Source organism: Falco biarmicus, chromosome 9, assembly GCF_023638135.1.
Source record: "Falco biarmicus isolate bFalBia1 chromosome 9, bFalBia1.pri, whole genome shotgun sequence".
In the NCBI taxonomy this organism is placed as follows: Eukaryota; Metazoa; Chordata; class Aves; order Falconiformes; family Falconidae; genus Falco; species Falco biarmicus.
In genome coordinates, this window is record NC_079296.1 from 31,857,535 (window position 1) to 31,874,827 (window position 17,293).

The window sequence follows — 17,293 nt, forward strand, 5'->3', positions numbered from 1 at the left end:
TTTAATCAAACAGTTTGTTTCTGAAGAAAAGACAGCTGAAGTCTTTTTCTCCCCACGAGGTCTACTGAAGCTAGTGTATCTGTTGCCATGGGAGCTGGAACTGGGGGCTCATCAGACTAACAGCTCAAGGAAGGTCAGTGCAACCTGGTGGAAGCATGAATGCAAGGAGGGAGTGTACTAGCTAATGACTATGTTATGTATCCTGCTCTGTGTCCTTTCCCCAAAGGATGTGAACCTCTTCCAGGCCCCAGCTGCAATGCTTACCTCTTCAGCTCAGACCACAAAGCTTCAAGCACTGGGAGATGAAGACCTCACGTGAAGAAAAAAGGGAGGAACAGAGACTGCTTGCGACAGCTATGAAGAATCATGGCAAGTCTCTCTACCTTTCCCTTTCTGGTTCAATGGCAAACACCCAACAGTTATTTCCAGCTGGTCTCCGGACTGCCTTTCCCAATGTCCTCCAAATGCCCCATCCTGCCAAGAGGCCTGCCAAGTCTGGAAGAAGGAGATGTCTCTCAGAAAGGGTTGTATCTGGACTGAGGCTTTCTTGCAACTCCTGTTCACTCCTTCCATTACCTGAGCCCTATCCTACTGCCTTTGAAGAGTCAGTAACATGCAGACATGATGAAGAAAGTCAAAGGCAAGAGCACATGACTAACACGGGCACAGGGCAGGTGCAGCAGTTGACAAACAGCACAAGTCTATGAGAATCACAAGGCAAAGGGATGGTGCTCCTCCCATGACCTGAAGTCAGCACAGACAAGTGACATTTAAGCAACTGAACCCAAACAGTGCATTTCTTGGCATTAAATGTCTGACTGGAAAAGGCCACTGTCTGTATCTAGGTCAGTCATTATACACTGAGATATTTATACAGCTCCCCAGTAATATGGTACATGAACACCTCGTGGCTATTTATCCTTACAAACTCTCTCACTGCAAGCAGGATTTCTGTCTCATTTACAGATCAGCAGCTAAGGCCCAGCTTCAACTGACTGATTTGCCCAAGATCAAACAGGGCGTTTGTGGCAGGGCAGGGAACTAAATCTATATTTTCTGAATCACACAAGAAGAGCTTAACCTTTGTCAGTTAAGGAAAAAATGTGCCTTCCCCCTGTCCTTCATGGGTCATGGTACTTTACCATGAGCCTCTGCAAATAAACCCTTTCAACTGAGTATGGTGCTGTAGCTTGGCACTATATTGTATAGTGAAATCCATCCAGATTTGCAGGTGACTGTCTTGCTGCAAAGATCTCAGCTCAGCCTCAGGTACTTGATACCTATATCTGTCTGAGATCATGAAGACTCAAGCCTTCTTCATTAGTTAAAGGTGACAACTGATATTCCATTGGTACAGCCTCCTCACTGACAGGATTTTGGCTGATGAGACAGATACTCATCTCCTTTCATTTTAGTCTCAAGCAAGGCTTAGAGGATGAAAGCTTCTGAGTTTTCAATTGCTGTGTGGAAGAAAGGAGATTTTTCCATTGTAGAGGGAAAGTTGTGGAGTACTGTGGCATTGCTAGAGACAGGAGATGACAAAGGGGGAAAGGAAGAAAAATACATGGACAAGAAAACAAATGAAATGTCTTGGATGCCTTGTGAAGGAGCACGCCAAACAGTCCCAGTCCCTGTCACAGGAAAATTGTAATGATACCAGCAAGTATGTTAGACACAAGAGGGAAGCAGGTGTATTCTCCTCTGTGACCTACACAAGTAAATCTACAGCTAGCAACCAGTCATGCCTCACTTTCCAGGCTTTCCAGGCTGGGGAATCTGAAACCATCCCCCACTTACACGGCCCTCCTCATCAGCCCCAGCACACCGATACCATCTGCACTGTCAAGTTTACACTCAGACCATTTAAGCTTCTTGACAAGGAGAGTCTGACCCACACCCACTCATGCAGGATGCAGTCTCAGGAAATAATAGGCTTGCAGAAAACAAGTAGTGTTCTTTTACTGGTAGTCTCACCTGCTCCCTTCCTTTGTATCTTCTGGATATGTAGTTCTTTTGGACAAGAATTTTGCTGAATCTGTTTTCTATAAAGAAAAGAATTTAAGCCATGTATATGTGCTATGTTCAAAATTGTTTCAAGTTCTAAGTGGTTTTCTCACCCACTGATTTCCACGGGATTTAGGAACATGCAATATCTTGAAATACTGCAGTATCCTGAAATACCTCTCATGTTACCAAAGACAAATAAATATATGTATCAAAGGGGGGAAGAGAAGGTGGAGGCTTTGGTTTTCAAGGTTTTCTGGCTCAGGCTGCAGGAATAGAGCTATTTCTTTACTTACACCTTGCTATAGTTTTCAAGTGCAGTCAAAAGAGCTTAGTTCCCCAGCAAGCAGTGTGGCGGAGCCGGGGCGGGGCGATACACATTTATATACATGCCAGAGCATATGACTCAAGCATACAACCATCCATTCACATAACATCTTTCTTCTGATGACAAACTGTTTCTCAACTATCGGTGATTACAACAGAGCTATTCCAGTTGAAGGACAAAGGCTGTGGCTTGCCTTATTCCTGCCCGCTATCTGGAAGATGGCCATGGGACTATCCACCTATGGCAGGACTTTGAGAGGGCAGGGGAGAGCCCACCCACCCTGTCTCCCAGGTAATATCTCTGGAGGTCATACTGTTTTCCTCCTTTTGAGGAACAAAAACCAGACAGTGGTCTTGTCCTGAGCAAGACGGCAGCTCCTTCCAGTTCCCTTTTCACTGTGCAACAGGAGTAGGTGTTTTTTTCCCAGGGAAATGCAGTCTCCCACTTCCTATTCAGAGATTGATTCATTGGTGTGTCCCCATGATTTAACAGTTAGTCCCCAAGGCAGTTCCTAATTCTTTTACAGTTAATGCAGCATTCTACTGTGCTTCTTGTGATTATTCTGTAAAGGATATATGCAAAAGGCAGAAAAGAAAATAACAAGAGTTTTAAGCAGAACCCACACTTGTTCCCTAAAAGACAGGCCAGTGACTCTGGCTGAATCAGTCCCTCAGCAACCTCGGTGATACAGTCATCGCAGTGCTTTTCCAGACCATCTAGACCCTCTGAAGAACACTGCAGGCAGGCATTAGCATCACCTGCAGCTCATTGCTGTCACCAGCCATTTCTTCCCCAGCCCTTCTCAATTTCTCCGCACCTCAAGTGGCAATTCTAGCTACTTGTCTATGGCTTCATTCAATTCACAAGCCTGGTCAAAGAATAATTTCTCAGTTTTGGAGAAACGGGCTAAGTCCTAATGTTACGACTTCAAAACAGATCAGTCAAAATGAAGAGTCTCAGCGAGGAACATCATGACCAGGAATGCTGCCCCACTGCCCCAGCACAAACCCTGGATGCAGCTTGCAGGTCCTGTTCCCTCTGAGCATGCTGTTGCTTCTGCACCAACATGTCAGGCAGTCCTAGGCACCTACTCCAGTTTCTGCACGATGGAGCCCTATGCTTTGAAACATGCAAAGGATGGGGACAGGGGCACACCTGAAATACATCACAATGGAACAGAAGCCATCAGAAGTGTGCAGAACCGTACAAGGGTCTATAACGAAGCTGACAGGCAAGCCAAATGAACCTTAAGGTATGACAGCTTATGTCTGATCAAGATAAAGGTGATAAAGAGAAGCACATCTGAGACTGAGGATTTGCAGTAGCTGTAAACTGCCAGATACTGCTGTTTTCTGATTCTGCATGTTAAGATGTAGCCAAACGTCAATGACATGCAACTCTTATAGAGACTTTTCAAAAAACTGCAGAAATTTTCATCTCTACCTTCTCCAAGTGGAAAGTATGATCTAGGTGGCCTTCATGTACCTGGCTGTTATAGCCCTGTCACAGTTCCCAAAACAGCCTCAGACACAGCGTGTAAGTAACAGGGAAAGCATCCCTGAAACTACTGGGATGTAGCTGTGTGAGAGACTGAAAATAAAGATGCATCACTATTTGACCTGCTTGGCTCATAAGAAGATTGGTCTGACTGTTACCAGATGATTTAGATTAATCATTACTAGCTAATGTCTTCTTGTTTATCATTATTTGCAAGCACAGGAGGTGGATGATAAAGAAATCTAGGACTATAATTAAATATCTGCTTTCTATGCTTGTCCAAAGAGGATGATTTGGCAGGGGAACCGAAGAGAGAGGAAAACCTTAATTCTGGGGAAGGGTTTCAATGCTGCCTGCATTTCTCTGGGGCTGCTAAGAGACAGGGCGTTTGGTGGCAGTCTCTCTGACCATGCACACTTGAAAACCATAAAAACCTGGCAAGCAGCAACATAGCCACAAAACACCAAGCTTAACACACACACAAATATACATATACACACACACACTTAGATATGTATGTATAAGCAATCACTGACTCACACAGAAACACATGCAGGCTTGATAGAAGAGGGACAACCCTTTCTCAAGTGTAAAGTTTCCCTATCAATGCACACATGCAGCCCCCACTATGGTCCCTTTCCCCACACACCTGTCAGCTGGCTCACAGACTGCTGGTCCCAAAATTTGACACTACCTCAAGCAATGCACACTAGCTCTAAAAGCAATGGACTCACCCGCTTTCTTATAGTATACAAAGCTCTGTGTGACCTGGCATCCCAGCTGCAGGCAAGCCAGCACAGCGAAGTCGGCAGCTAGAAACCACTTGCAGAATTTGCCTCTGCTAGCAACATTTTGTGTGTGTAAACTCAGCTAAACTCAAGAAAGACTGATACAGATGAGTGGTGTTTTCCCCCAACCTGGCTCATAGGGTTGGTTGGCTTTTTTCCCAGTCTTGGAGTGATTTACATTTTCGTGGGCCTTTTGCACAGCTCTAGTAATGCATGCACGGACAAAACAAGCGGAGAAGGAAGTAGGAATAAGAGGCTACAGAGTGAAAATTCCCTGTGCTTTTGGTTTGCAGCGCAGGAGTGCAATTATACCTGCATACCTCCACCCAGCTGTGGCCTTCAAGTTCACTGGTGAGTGCCTGTTACAACTGTTTTGGCAACTAAATTGTTAATATGTATGTAAATACCTTCCTAGTGACAAGCGTGGAAGGGTGGAGAAATTCAGTCGTTTTGGGGCTCCAGTATAATAGAAATCTTTTATTTGTTAGTATTCTCCACAGATCTTATCCTTCAAGCATTTAACTGAGTGCATTTGCTTCTTATATGGTCAGTTCCTTGAAGAAGTGAAGGAAAAGAAGTCATGGACTTTGATCCTGTCCAGAAAGTTAATTTCTTCTTATGTCTTCTCACTTTTTCTTCTCCTCAGCTGCCCTCCCAGAATGGCAGAGGACTAGTGAGGAACCCTGTAGCTGATACTGTACAAAGTCAGTATGAACCAGTTGCTTTGACCTGCTGCTGGAAAACTTCCCTGTTCAGATTTAATCGGATTGCCTGTTCACAGGCCATTTAAAAAAGCTTAAGCAGTTTGGCTTCTCAAGCTCAATTTTAATTATTTCTGTTCTTATTTTGCTGCTGAGTTCTGCAGCTAGGCTAATAAAATGCAGTTCCTTAGGAGGGCAGATTAAGAAGTTCTGCAACAACTGGACTCAGAAAAGCTTACGCCATTTAAGAAATTTTCCAGTGATTAAAATTGGATACAAGTCATAGTCACAGTCATTTATAGTGGCCTCTTAGCACTGCCTAGGTATTTGAACTATTTTACTTTTTCAGGCTCTGTAGGAACTAATTGCACTCTATAAAATATTTAAATTATTATCTTACTATTTGTTCAAAGAAAAAAAAAAAAGAAATAAAAATGCCTTCAAACTCCTACACAAATCACTAAAGTTTTTACGAGTACCTTATCTGCAGGCAGTAATCATCTGGAAAATAAAATCAATGTCTATTTGCTTAAAGTTGCTTACAGCACAATGCATAGGACAATTAAATGGAGCTTCATAGCAATTTTATGGTCTTTTAAAAAGATCATAGCCCCTTACCAAATAATTGTATGTCATAAACCGTAATTACTGCATACAAATCTGTATGTATGTCTCATTCCACACACAGACTTTGAGAGAGAATCCTGCATTTTTCAGAACAGAAAAAAACTATACTAAATGAAAGGTCTTTCCTCCTCTAATTACTGAAAAAAAAAGATACAAATGCTGTTTGATTTCTCTTATCTGATCAATCACACAACTGATCCTTAAGTGCCCACACATTCACACACTCAGGCTCACCACTCTTCACCATTTCCCTCCTTTAAAAACACCCATACGCTTCCCCCTTACCTTCTGTGCTCCAGCTTCCTGATCAGGGACAGTACAGGGCTGCACTTTCTTCCCTTAAGTCAAAGCCCCAGCACATTTTACAGCAGCCTGCTTACTATTAGCACTTCCCATTATTTATGTGTTTCAGACTTCCCTTCTGAACATGGTTATCTTAATAGAAACAACCACTGAAAAATAAATAAATAAATAAAAATGTGGAGGAGCTAACCCTTGAGCCCTTGCAGACCTGCCCAGCCAGGTGAAGTGAGCAAGGAATCCAAAGTTAGTAAAATGTATTTAAATAGTTATCAGGCAAGGGGAAACCAAACGGAGATCATGGTAGGGAAGAGGCAAACATACGTATTGGAATAACCATGCGGTGTCAAGTAACAGACAGATGAAACAAACAGTCATCAGCTATTTTTACATTCAGATTCGGCATTAGTAATGCTTCAGAGATAACTAATACAGACAGTAATGCTGTGCTATTGGCTCGCTACTGCCAGTGATTCAAACCTTAAAGCACTGCATTTTTGTATCTACAGGTGGGAGTCACAATGTTTATTAAGGTCACCATTAAAAATACTATGTAAGAAGTATGCACATGAGTAACACATTGCTGTCCTGCTGGTGCTTTTTCATAAATAGCTCATTTCATCATAGAGGCTGGACAAATGTATCCAGCGTTCTTGGAGTAAGGACCCCATTCCACCGTCCTTCCAAAGCAAACAAGACCAGCCACCCTCCTGGAGGCACATGTCAGCATAGGGTTTCATTTGGCGAACTGCAATAGGATGTTGAATAATAGGGGAAATATTCCATGAAGTCAACAAGCTAAGTTTTTGTACTGCAGATATAAACAACGGATTGCACCCTGTGCCATGCTGAGTGCACAGAGCTCCTTAGTGAAGTCACGGGGTGCTCTCAGGACTCAGCATCACGCTGGGACTTGAGCCACAGCCTGCAGCAAAATGAAGAGCAGAGACTCCTGCGATTACAGCCCAAGTCCTGCTTCCATGGCAGAGCAGGGCTCCACGTGAGCCCAGTGCTCATTTGCATTTTAAAAAGAGCTGCTAATTATATTGCTACAGCACGAGCAAGGCAATAACCATGCAGTACCTGCTGCCTGAGAATCTCCAAGCAGCAGGCAACTTATGAACTCATCCTCTCTGTGATCCAAGAGCAACCTGAGCTTACTGGTCCTTGGAGGGGCAGCAACCTGCCTTCTGCAAAGTAACTTTCTGCTTTTAATTCTCCACCTGGGAGAGGTGTATTGTTCACCTTAGCTCCCAGCGGGAAGATTTTGCAAAGCTCCCTCCCCTAAACTCCTGGTCTAGGCTTTTGGTGCTCAAGTGATTCTCCTAACTCACCCCAAAATGAATGCTGGCCTTGCCAAACATCAGGGCACTTCTGCCAAGTTCTGGCCCCAAACGACACACTTCTAACATCTACTCATGCCCTGCACCCATAAGTGCACTTATACACAAAAGTCTGGTGCATCATGAGTCATGGCACCTATGAACTGAGGTATCTAAGAGAACTGCTGCATGCTGAAAAAAAAAAAAAGTTTGGGATGAAAACAGACAGTGGAAAAGTAGCTTTCAGGCATCCACTGCCACTAATGTAGGCAAAACTGTCTGTATATGTGTGTCTGTCTCTCCCACACATTTCTAAAGAGGGGTGGAATGTACTTCTGGAATACTTGTGCTAAAAATAAACCCATCCCTGCTGTCTATGAAGAGAGGCAGGTATAGCCCTGCTTTCTGTAAGCCCGTGAACTTGTGAACTGCTTAGAGGCTGAGGTGCAACTAGGAAGACCCCTATGGAAATTTTAACTGCTAGGGCAGGAATGGTGACAATGCTTGGAAAATCCAAAACAGGCCTCTCATACAAAAGCATCTGGAGTTAACACTATTCATCATGTGGAATGGGCTTTACAGACTCCAGCTTTGAAAGGACTCAAATCTTGGGATAGGCGTTATGCTTATTCAAATATCATTATAATAAATACATAAAGTTACAAATTCAATTCTCAGATAAGACCCTGGGATCAAATGGCCTGTCATTAAAATAAAACCACTTCTGGGGAAAAATACTGAATAACGCATAACAAACACAACCCAGTGACACTTAGATGTTGTTACCCTGCTCCCAGGAAATTTTTAAAAAGCAAAAATTCCTTCTGCTTCCTTTCAGTGAGTGTAGAGCAATAACAGATCCACTCAACTCTTGTAGACAGCAATTTGGACTGAAATTCTAAATTTATATGAAAAGAGTATGCATTTGCACAAATATGTCAATGGAAAATTAAGGTAGGTATGTATGTATAATGAACTCCATCTTTCACACACACACTTGAAACTTTGTATGCTTAGCAAGGTTGAGAATACAGACATGAGAGCCTTATGCAAGAGCAGTAGTTTTCAGTGTTTTCTAACTTGTATCCCTTAACACTTTCTCTAGGGAAATAAATGGAGTTCTGCCCTACTGAGAGAGACAGTTTTTTCCCTCTGTTACCTTAGCTGCAAATCCCAGGGAAGCAGTATGCAGACCCCAAGGGGTCAATGGACTAATGACGTGAAAAGTCCCTGCTACATGGAAACCAAAAAGTGGAACTGATTATAAACAGAAATGAAAACATGCCACCCTAGACTGGGAAAATGCAAGCATCAAACTGTTTTGGTTGTAGAAAGTAAATGGTTCATAATTCTCATGGCATTAACAGACAAGGGACCTATTGACTATATTGAGTTTTCAGTTGTTTGTTTACAGCACTTTTTGTCCAGCAGAGCAATGCAGGTTCAATTCTTACCTGGCAGACACAGACTGAATGATTTGTTTCTGTTATCACAGTCAGTGCAATAACTTGTTTTCTGGGCAGCGGACAGGTAAGTGCAGAGCATTGGCTGGACAGAGCAGCCCCAGGGTCATACCAGCTGAACAAAAGGAGCAAACCAAGGACTAGAACATGCCCCACAGGAGGGCAACGCCTTCACCTGCTCTGTATGCTGATCCCCACACTTGCAGGTAGATAATGCTGCGCCCCACCTGAAGTCTTGCAAGGCCTGCATTTCTCTAGTACGTGTCTAGCACCTGCATGTCTGCTCCTGGATGTGCCAGGGAGTGCAGCAGCAACACAGTCGTAAACAGAGTCATGGTGCAAACCAGATGCTGCTCCACCTGCCTCCTTGGGGCAGCCCAAGTCCCCCCAGCTTGTTTTCCAGCAGGGGGGCTCCACCTCCTTGGGATTTGTTTGGATGGGGAGGTGGCTGCCAGTTCTATCCCATTCCTGCAGTTTGCCAACAATCTGCACCCAAGATCCTTTCCTTCCATGCTCATGCTGATCTGAGCACACACCTCCTCTAATGATGGAAATGCTCCCAGTACCTGTGGAGGGGGTGGTCCACTTGTTCCTCTTTTTGCAGTCTCTGCATTTCACACCTTGCTGAAGGAGAGGGCATGACTGAAAATGAGTTGAGATGTCCATTTTTGCATTCTCCTCTAGGAGGCACTGGACTTTTATATCTGCACATTTTCTACTAAGTGTGAAAGCATCACTGCTTCTTCCTGCAGGCAGATTTTGTGTAAAAGCTCTGGTCAGACCTACCCCACCTTCCTGTCTCCAGGAGGCAGCAGGGACCTGAGGGTCCTAAGTGAGGAAGATGTCTCAGTATTGCTATAGGTGTTTTCTCACCCAAAGGGGAACTACACGAAGGCTGCATTTTTTGCTCAGCACCTCCTGTTAGCCAACACAGGCCACGCTGCACCTCGTATCAGGGAAAATGACAAGTAGATGTCTGTCATGTTCCTGTCTCCCTGTATCCTCTCCTGGGTCCAGGCCCTTAAACATCCAGGTTTGAATCAACTTCGGTCCTGACAAATCCAGCCGTAGGTGAGCAGATGTAGGTGATGACAGAAGGGTTCCTTGCACCTGAAGACCAGTAGCAGTCCTGTGGCCTCTTCCTTTGGGGTCATTTCTCCCCCTTACTGAAAGAGCTGCTTATCCGCCCCTCACACAGAATTTATGCAATGAGACAGATGCAGGACTCATCTGCAGCCTCTCTCCAGGGCTACTCCTTGGGACTCAAACCTCGGCAGTAGCTGGAGTTTATCAGTCCAACTCCAGGGACTCCTAGAGCTCTGACAGGGAGAGAAATTCTAATTTTTTAAGCCCTTGGAGCTTTCTCTGTTTGTCCCAATTACAGCTTTGAATGAAGCCTGGCAAGGTAAAAATCCTCTGCAAAAGGAAGCTCTGGAAGAAATTTCAGCATGGTTCAGGCAAAAAGGAATACTTCCTTGATTTCACCTTTCAGAATTTTATAATAGAGTGTCTAATATAATACAATATCAAAATTGTTTTAATCCTGCCCTCAGAAAGAAGTAAAAGATATTATTTTCCAACAAACAAAATGCTATGATTCTTCTCTAGAATCAGATTTCTCATGAAACCAACAAACTTAGCAACATTTCAGCTTTGACTGCATTTGTGACTGTGGGCAGACTTTGGTTCCACCATCTTTTTGCCTATCTGTGAATATGACCTTAAATTCAATTGTAAAAGAATTTCTACAGCTTGATCTGCTCTCCCTGCTGCCGCCCCATCGATACTACCTAGACTCAGCGGACGCAGAGAGGAGTTGTCTGGATTCCAGCCCTGAACACTCATCCTAAAACTCTGGGATGTGCCTGGCTGTGGCACCAGACTGGCTCAGCAGCCCTCTTATGGCTTTCAGGGACGGAATGTAGGCTAGAAGGACTAAGACTAGAAGACACAGCCTCAGTGACAGTTTTGGCAAGGTTGTCAGTCACAACTACAGCCTACTTTTCTCCCCAAATCAAACTGACTTTTCAGTCAGGAGCAAAATCTTGCTTTTGCCAGTAAGACAGCCACCTCACGTACATTGATCATATCTACAGAAACCCCCAAAAGATGTTTGTGTGTAACTGTTTCACTATTAAACGTTCTGCTGAGAGCGGAAGAAAGATGTAGCAGAAAAAAAAACCTTACTACAGGAAATGCTAAACACCAGAAGATGGCTAAATTATTCTGCAAGTAAGGGTTTAAGCCTGCAGTGCACTGTTCTACCCATGCAAAGGAATTGTGCTATCTAAAATAGAAAAAAAACCACATTACGTGCTTATCTGCCTTCTGGGCACTGATTTACCTTGAAAATCTTTCCTTTCCCATGAGGAATTGTCAGTGAAATCAGCAGAAAGCAACAGCACTTTGCAATTTTCAGGAGAGGTTCAGCCTGTCCCAGGACATGCAATGAATTGGTCTTGCAATTAAAGGTTGAGAAATGAGCACACTCGTGACAGGTCAGATGAGGGAAAAAATGCCTTTATACAGTCTGAGTGATCTAAAAAGTAATTCTCTTTAAAAACATGTAGAACCCAGTGACATTAAGAAATATTAGGACAAATGCATTAGGTATTTTATAAACATAGCTATAATCCATCTAGTTTAAGAAAAGAGGTTGGAGGAATGTGAAGTTCCTGCCCTAGTGTAAATACTTCCTATTTACAAAACACAAAGCAAAAAACCAGAGACCACAAGCTAATTAAAATAGCCGGACAGCAATGATGGGAAGCATAAGGTGCTATTTTTAGGGGATTGTATGAGAGCCCAAGCAGCTAGAAGGCTAGTCAACCCGGAGGAGTCACATGGCCACTCTCAGAGTGCTTTGCACTGTATCACCCCACCACAGACAAGGTGAACTGGCCAGTATGATTTTTGTTCCAGATTCCGCCCCCCCTCCCCGATTTCATGCAATATTTTGCATTTTACACTATGTTGGATGAATTTCCATGGACGTTTCCACAGAACCACTGGCCCTGTCTTGTGCCAGGTCCCTTTACAACTGAGACATGGGTTTGGGGCAGTGTTTGCAGGGCTGACTCCCCCCAGATGTTGGGGAATACTGACGTTTTACAAGAGGAAATTGTGTTCTGCAGTAGTACAGCTGGTTCTGCAGATGTAGTTGCAGTTCAAATGTGGGCTTATCTCTGTGTGAGAAGGGGTGAAGAGAGAAAAGATACAACATTAAAACTTGTTATAAGCTACTAGGTTTGCCTGAATTACATGGGTTTTCATTTTGTGGTTTGCAGAATACACTTGTTGTGGGCCAAGAAGAGGAAACAGTGAAGCACAGCAGAAGACAACATGAGAATTTTATTCCTCAGCAGTCACTGAAGTTTCAAAACTTATTTGCATTATCTCAAAAACTCATAGCATTGCAGAATGTGTTCAGAAAATACCAGGCTGCAAAATGTCTACCTGCATGGGTTTGTGCTGGAGCACTGGTGGGCAGTGAGGGAAGGCTAGCTTGGCTTAGGAGAGGGGTTTCAGCCCAGATATACATCAGACAGGAAAGAAATTTAAATTTGCACTTCCTCCTTCTCAAACCAACTCTTTTCCTAGCTCAAAACCCTTCCCAGAAAAGGAGTATTGGAAACCACAAAAAGGTTTTGAAAAATGTTTCGGGTTTGCATAGCTTGGCAGAAAAATGGGCACCACTAGTATGCAAGCCACAGCAAACACAATTGCCTAACCTGTTTCCAGTCTACCAGCAGAACAGAACACACCAGTTAACTGTGAAAAGCAACATAGCTTTTTGCCTTTTTCCCAAAAGCAACATAGCTTTTTGCCTTTTTCCCATTCCAGTAATCCGAGGAATTATAATACCATATTTCTAAAACGATATGACTTTAAGTCACAGTTAAGAAGAGTAAGAAATCTAAAATTGGCACTCAGTAAAGCAGGAAGCACTAGAGAGAGAACTAGAAGTTTATGCCCAGCCTTTCAGAAAAAGCCAATGTGTCATTGTTCAAGGTTTTGCTGAATGTCAGGAATGGAAGATTAACAAACAGTGAGAGATTATGAGTGTTAGCAGGAGGGGTTCATGCAGACACAGGAAGGTCAAGAACAGCTAAAAACCTGGCCTGAAAGATAGCAAACATACTTCTCTGCAGAACAGTGCTAAATAATGACTGAGAAGAAAGGAGCCACATGAGGAACAGAAAGCAACTGCTGCAGAAAAGCAAGAAAACAGAAATGCTGTGTTTGGAAACAGCTCAGTTGTGCAGATTCGTTGCAGAAATTAGTCCCAGCTCCTCTGCTTGCAGTACACCTGGGCTGGTGGACACAGCCCAGGATCTGGCTGCAAGGCCCTTGGCACAGTCTGCCTAGGGAATTAGGTGGACTGGAAATCTAGGGATGGGTCTTCATCTTTTCCTGGTAGCTGAACTTGGAGAATAGTGTCAGTGAGATATGTGGAGTAGATAGGAAGACAGAATCCCCCAGGCCTAAAAACTCTGTCACAGCCCCTTAATGAGGATTAACCAGATGAGTACCAGGTAATCAGAGACTACTTTTAGTGGTAAAGTGATTCGTAGGACTGAAATTCACTGTACCAAACGTACTGAAGTGGCTGGTATTAATAAACTGACACATGCAAACAAAAGAATTCTTCTTTAATCCCATTCCATTAAGGAAAGGGCATGTGGCTTGAATTATGGTCATGTAAACCACTGACTTCAGGCAGTTTTTCAAGTTTTGTAGTCTGCAAAACTTATTAGAAATTTTATGCTGTCAAATATTTGAAGAAATATATAATGGGAATAAAGAGATAAATATTGCCTTTTAAAAAATGTCAAAACTGGTTTCCTTTAAACTTTACAAAGGCATTTTAGGTATCTCCCCCTCCCCCCTGAAACAAACAGTAAAATTATTACTGATGAAAATTCTAATCCTGCAAACATGTATATGATTAATTATCTTCCTGCAGAGATCAGGGGCCCTTCTCTTGGGAACAAAACTAAACATGTTCACAGAATCAAGGCTCTAAGCAAATTCATAACATCACTCACACATATATTCTCAGAGATTTCAGCAAGTGTTTACATACAATGTAGAGCACAGACTGAAGCATTTAAGCACTGAATGCTCAAAGTGCATATTTATGGCAATGTTTTTTTAGTGACAGAAAGTATTGCTGTTTCAAGATGCAGCAGTAATTCCCAAATCCAAGATGTATCTGAAATCCATTAAGAAAATGACCATGTATGCAGACAGGCTTGAAAAAGGAGGCAAGGTCTGGTGTCTCCACTGATGACACTCAACAACAATGTCCATGTCATTTAGGATCACGAGTCACATTGATTCCAACCCTGCTGAAGAACATTAGACCCTCAGACATTTCAACATGCCACAGGGAAGCTGGATATTTTGGAAACTGATGTTGACTGCAGAAGCAGCCTGACAGATGTGGCTGAGCCAGCTGCAATCAACAGAAACCCTTCCAGAGACATGAGTGCGAGCTCAAACATGCTCTGCTTACTTATAGTTTTAAAGACGCAGTTTGTGCTGTCCTCACAGGAGGGGTGCAAATCTTGGACTAGTCTTTTTCCAGCCTGGTTGAGCATGACAAGTGTGAAACATTTCAGTAGAAAAAAAAATCTCTGCCAATTCTTAAAGTCTACATATTTTTAGGAGAACAATTGAAGAAACAAACACAAAACTTCCATGTTAGTAATGCAAGACCAGAAAATATGAAGAAAGCAAGGAACTGGTGGGATAAATAGAAATGAGTAAAAATGAAATGTTATTTAAACAACAATATTTTTACATTGTTCAACATAAGATGCTTTGAGGTATGGTTAATTCCAGTGACTTGATTCACATTTTCCTTTGTACCTTTCACAGCTTTACCATTTATTTTGGCAACACCGTAAAAAATTATAGTCACCAGATTCTTATAGTTGCCTTCAAAAATCATTTGCAGACTCACTGTTTCCACTGGATACTTCAGATATAATCATATAGTCCTTATATTTACTATTTGAATTACATTAGCTTGTGAAGCCCATGACATTTTAATAATAATCATCAAGTATATTAGGGGCTTCCACTGTGGCTGCTGGTGTCAGAGTAAGCAAGCATCTAACCTTGCACTCAGAGAAGATGGTCTATAAATCCAGGCCCATGTACACCTGGTCCCGTTGTTTAAGACAAAAAAAAAACTACTGTAAATTTGAATAAAATCATGCTGTAAAACACAGAAACTCATATCAAATACTTCTATTGGAATGCTTTCCACATCTCACCTTTAGTTAAACATCTGCAGCATGCTGTGTAGACATATTGTTAGATTCAGAGCAACTAAACTAGCTGCTCAAGGTTATACTCAGAATCTATAGAAAAGCCAGGAAGAGAATGCAGCTTTCTTCCAGCATTATGGACTATTCATCAGCTTATGCTGAGTCCTAGATGGGAAAACCTCCAAGAGGGGGTTTTTATTTCCACATTCTGCCTTCTGTAAATTACTGTGGTATGATCATAACACCTTTGTGCTTTTGTCTACCTACTGGTAGTATTTTAAAAGTACCTATTGCTTTTGAGTCTAGAGCTGCGTAACCACCACCAATAATAATTAATAACTTTTGCAATTATCTTCTGCCAAATGAAATCTCATCTTCAGTTTCAACTGGATACATTCATCTGTCTTACGTTGTTGTCTAGGGTTGCTATGCACTAACTGTTGGTGTGTTCCATCCCAAAGGTGGCTCTTTGGGAAACCTTGAAGCTCTATAAATAGCAGATATTATTATTATTATTATTATTGTGAGGGGGCAGGATTGCAACATTTCACCCTCAGGGAACAGAGACACTCAAGAACACTTCTTTCAGCATTTGAATGCATGGATTCTTCACAATCAGTGATGTGAGGGAGAGAAAAGCTCTTGTGCAAAATTCCTGTAGGAGCAAGAAGATGAGATCCGGTGGATGGAATCCATTACGCCCAGTGCTGGCCTTTTACAAGTTTAAATTGGCCATCTACACTCCCTTTCACATCAGTGGAGGTTAGCAGACACCTCTGAGAGGTTTGAAATGCGTTTCTTTATGCATGAAGAATCACAGTCTCAGGACATGGTCCTCCCCACAGATGAGCGATGAAGCCGTTTTGACTGGCTTAGCCTCGGTACCGAGTGCTGAGACAGCTGAAGAGAGGTGGCAGGGGCAGGACTCTGGCCCCCAGAAAAGGGAATACAACCCAGCAAGGGCTGAGATCCCCAGAGCAAGAAAATACAAACAAAATACACAAGAGGAGATGTAAAGGGAGTTGGGATACTGGGAAAGTCCTAAAAAAAAAAAAAAAAAAAGGAAAGAATAAAGGGAAAAGTAGGAGCAGCAAAACAACCAAAGTCATTGTTTTTCTTATAAACATTGAGGGTCTGGTCCTATTTCTGTTGACTCCTTGCAAATTTTCCACCAGGAAATATGAGCAGTTAAGGTGCCTAAGTGAATTAAGCATTCTCCTTCCTTCAAGTCCCTTCATTTCAGCCTTCCTAAGCAAGCCACACTAAGCTGTCACTCTGCCTGAGAAGCCCTGTGAGCAGTCCCACTGTGCTCTCAGTGCTGGGCAAGCACGATACCCCTGGGCTGCCTTTGCCATAAGCTTTTGCTTTCAGACACGGCTGTCACTCTTGACCACTGCAATTTTAGAGCTAGGCTAAAAAGAGGAAGCGAGAAGGTAAACACTGAAACCACCGGCAAATTCAAGCAAGACAGGATGCCATCTCTTGCCAGCAACAAGTTCACATAAGCGAAGGATGTTAAATTGCACTTTGAAATCAGTCAGGAAACAGTGTTTCACCCAGAAAGATGAACTACAGAGATACATACCCAGCCGTTCTCACAGAGAAAAACTGCCCATCCCAATGCCCTCCTTTCCCCACGGTGGCTAGGGGAGTGTGAAACAGCAGGGCCATGGCAGCATGCCCTGCCCGAGTGAGGGGTGCTGAGCAGCACAGGCAGTGATACGCCCCAGGACTGACACCAAACACGCCTCCCCTCACCCCTCACCCACACCCTGCCTGCACTGCAAGTGTTGCAGCATGACAACATAATTGTCCCTCCTACATAATCAGGTGCCTAAAGGGCCTTTCAGGCAAAGCCCATGCTGCTGACAGGAGTGACAAGCAAACACTGCCTTCACCTAAAAAGACAGGTGCTGTTTTCCAGTTAAATAAGCCTTTAAGTCTGTTTCCTTTCACTGTTGATTTGACAGCCCTGGAAAAAGTGC

The 17,293-nt window shown here is 43.0% G+C and overlaps 1 protein-coding gene across 3 annotated transcripts in view; it reads right to left on the bottom strand.

The window, feature by feature from the left end:
* Positions 1-17,046, bottom strand: part of C9H10orf71 (chromosome 9 C10orf71 homolog) — a 32,892-nt gene extending 15,846 nt beyond the window's left edge. The window contains exon 1 of one of the 3 annotated variants that reach the window (XM_056352750.1): positions 16,894-17,046. The gene's annotated coding sequence lies outside the window, so the exon portion shown is untranslated. Of the gene's footprint in view, positions 1-264; positions 491-6,230; positions 6,440-16,893 lie in introns of those variants that run through there. The other 2 variants (XM_056352752.1, XM_056352751.1) reach the window with 2 other exon arrangements.
* Between the last annotated feature and the right edge of the window lie 247 nt (positions 17,047-17,293).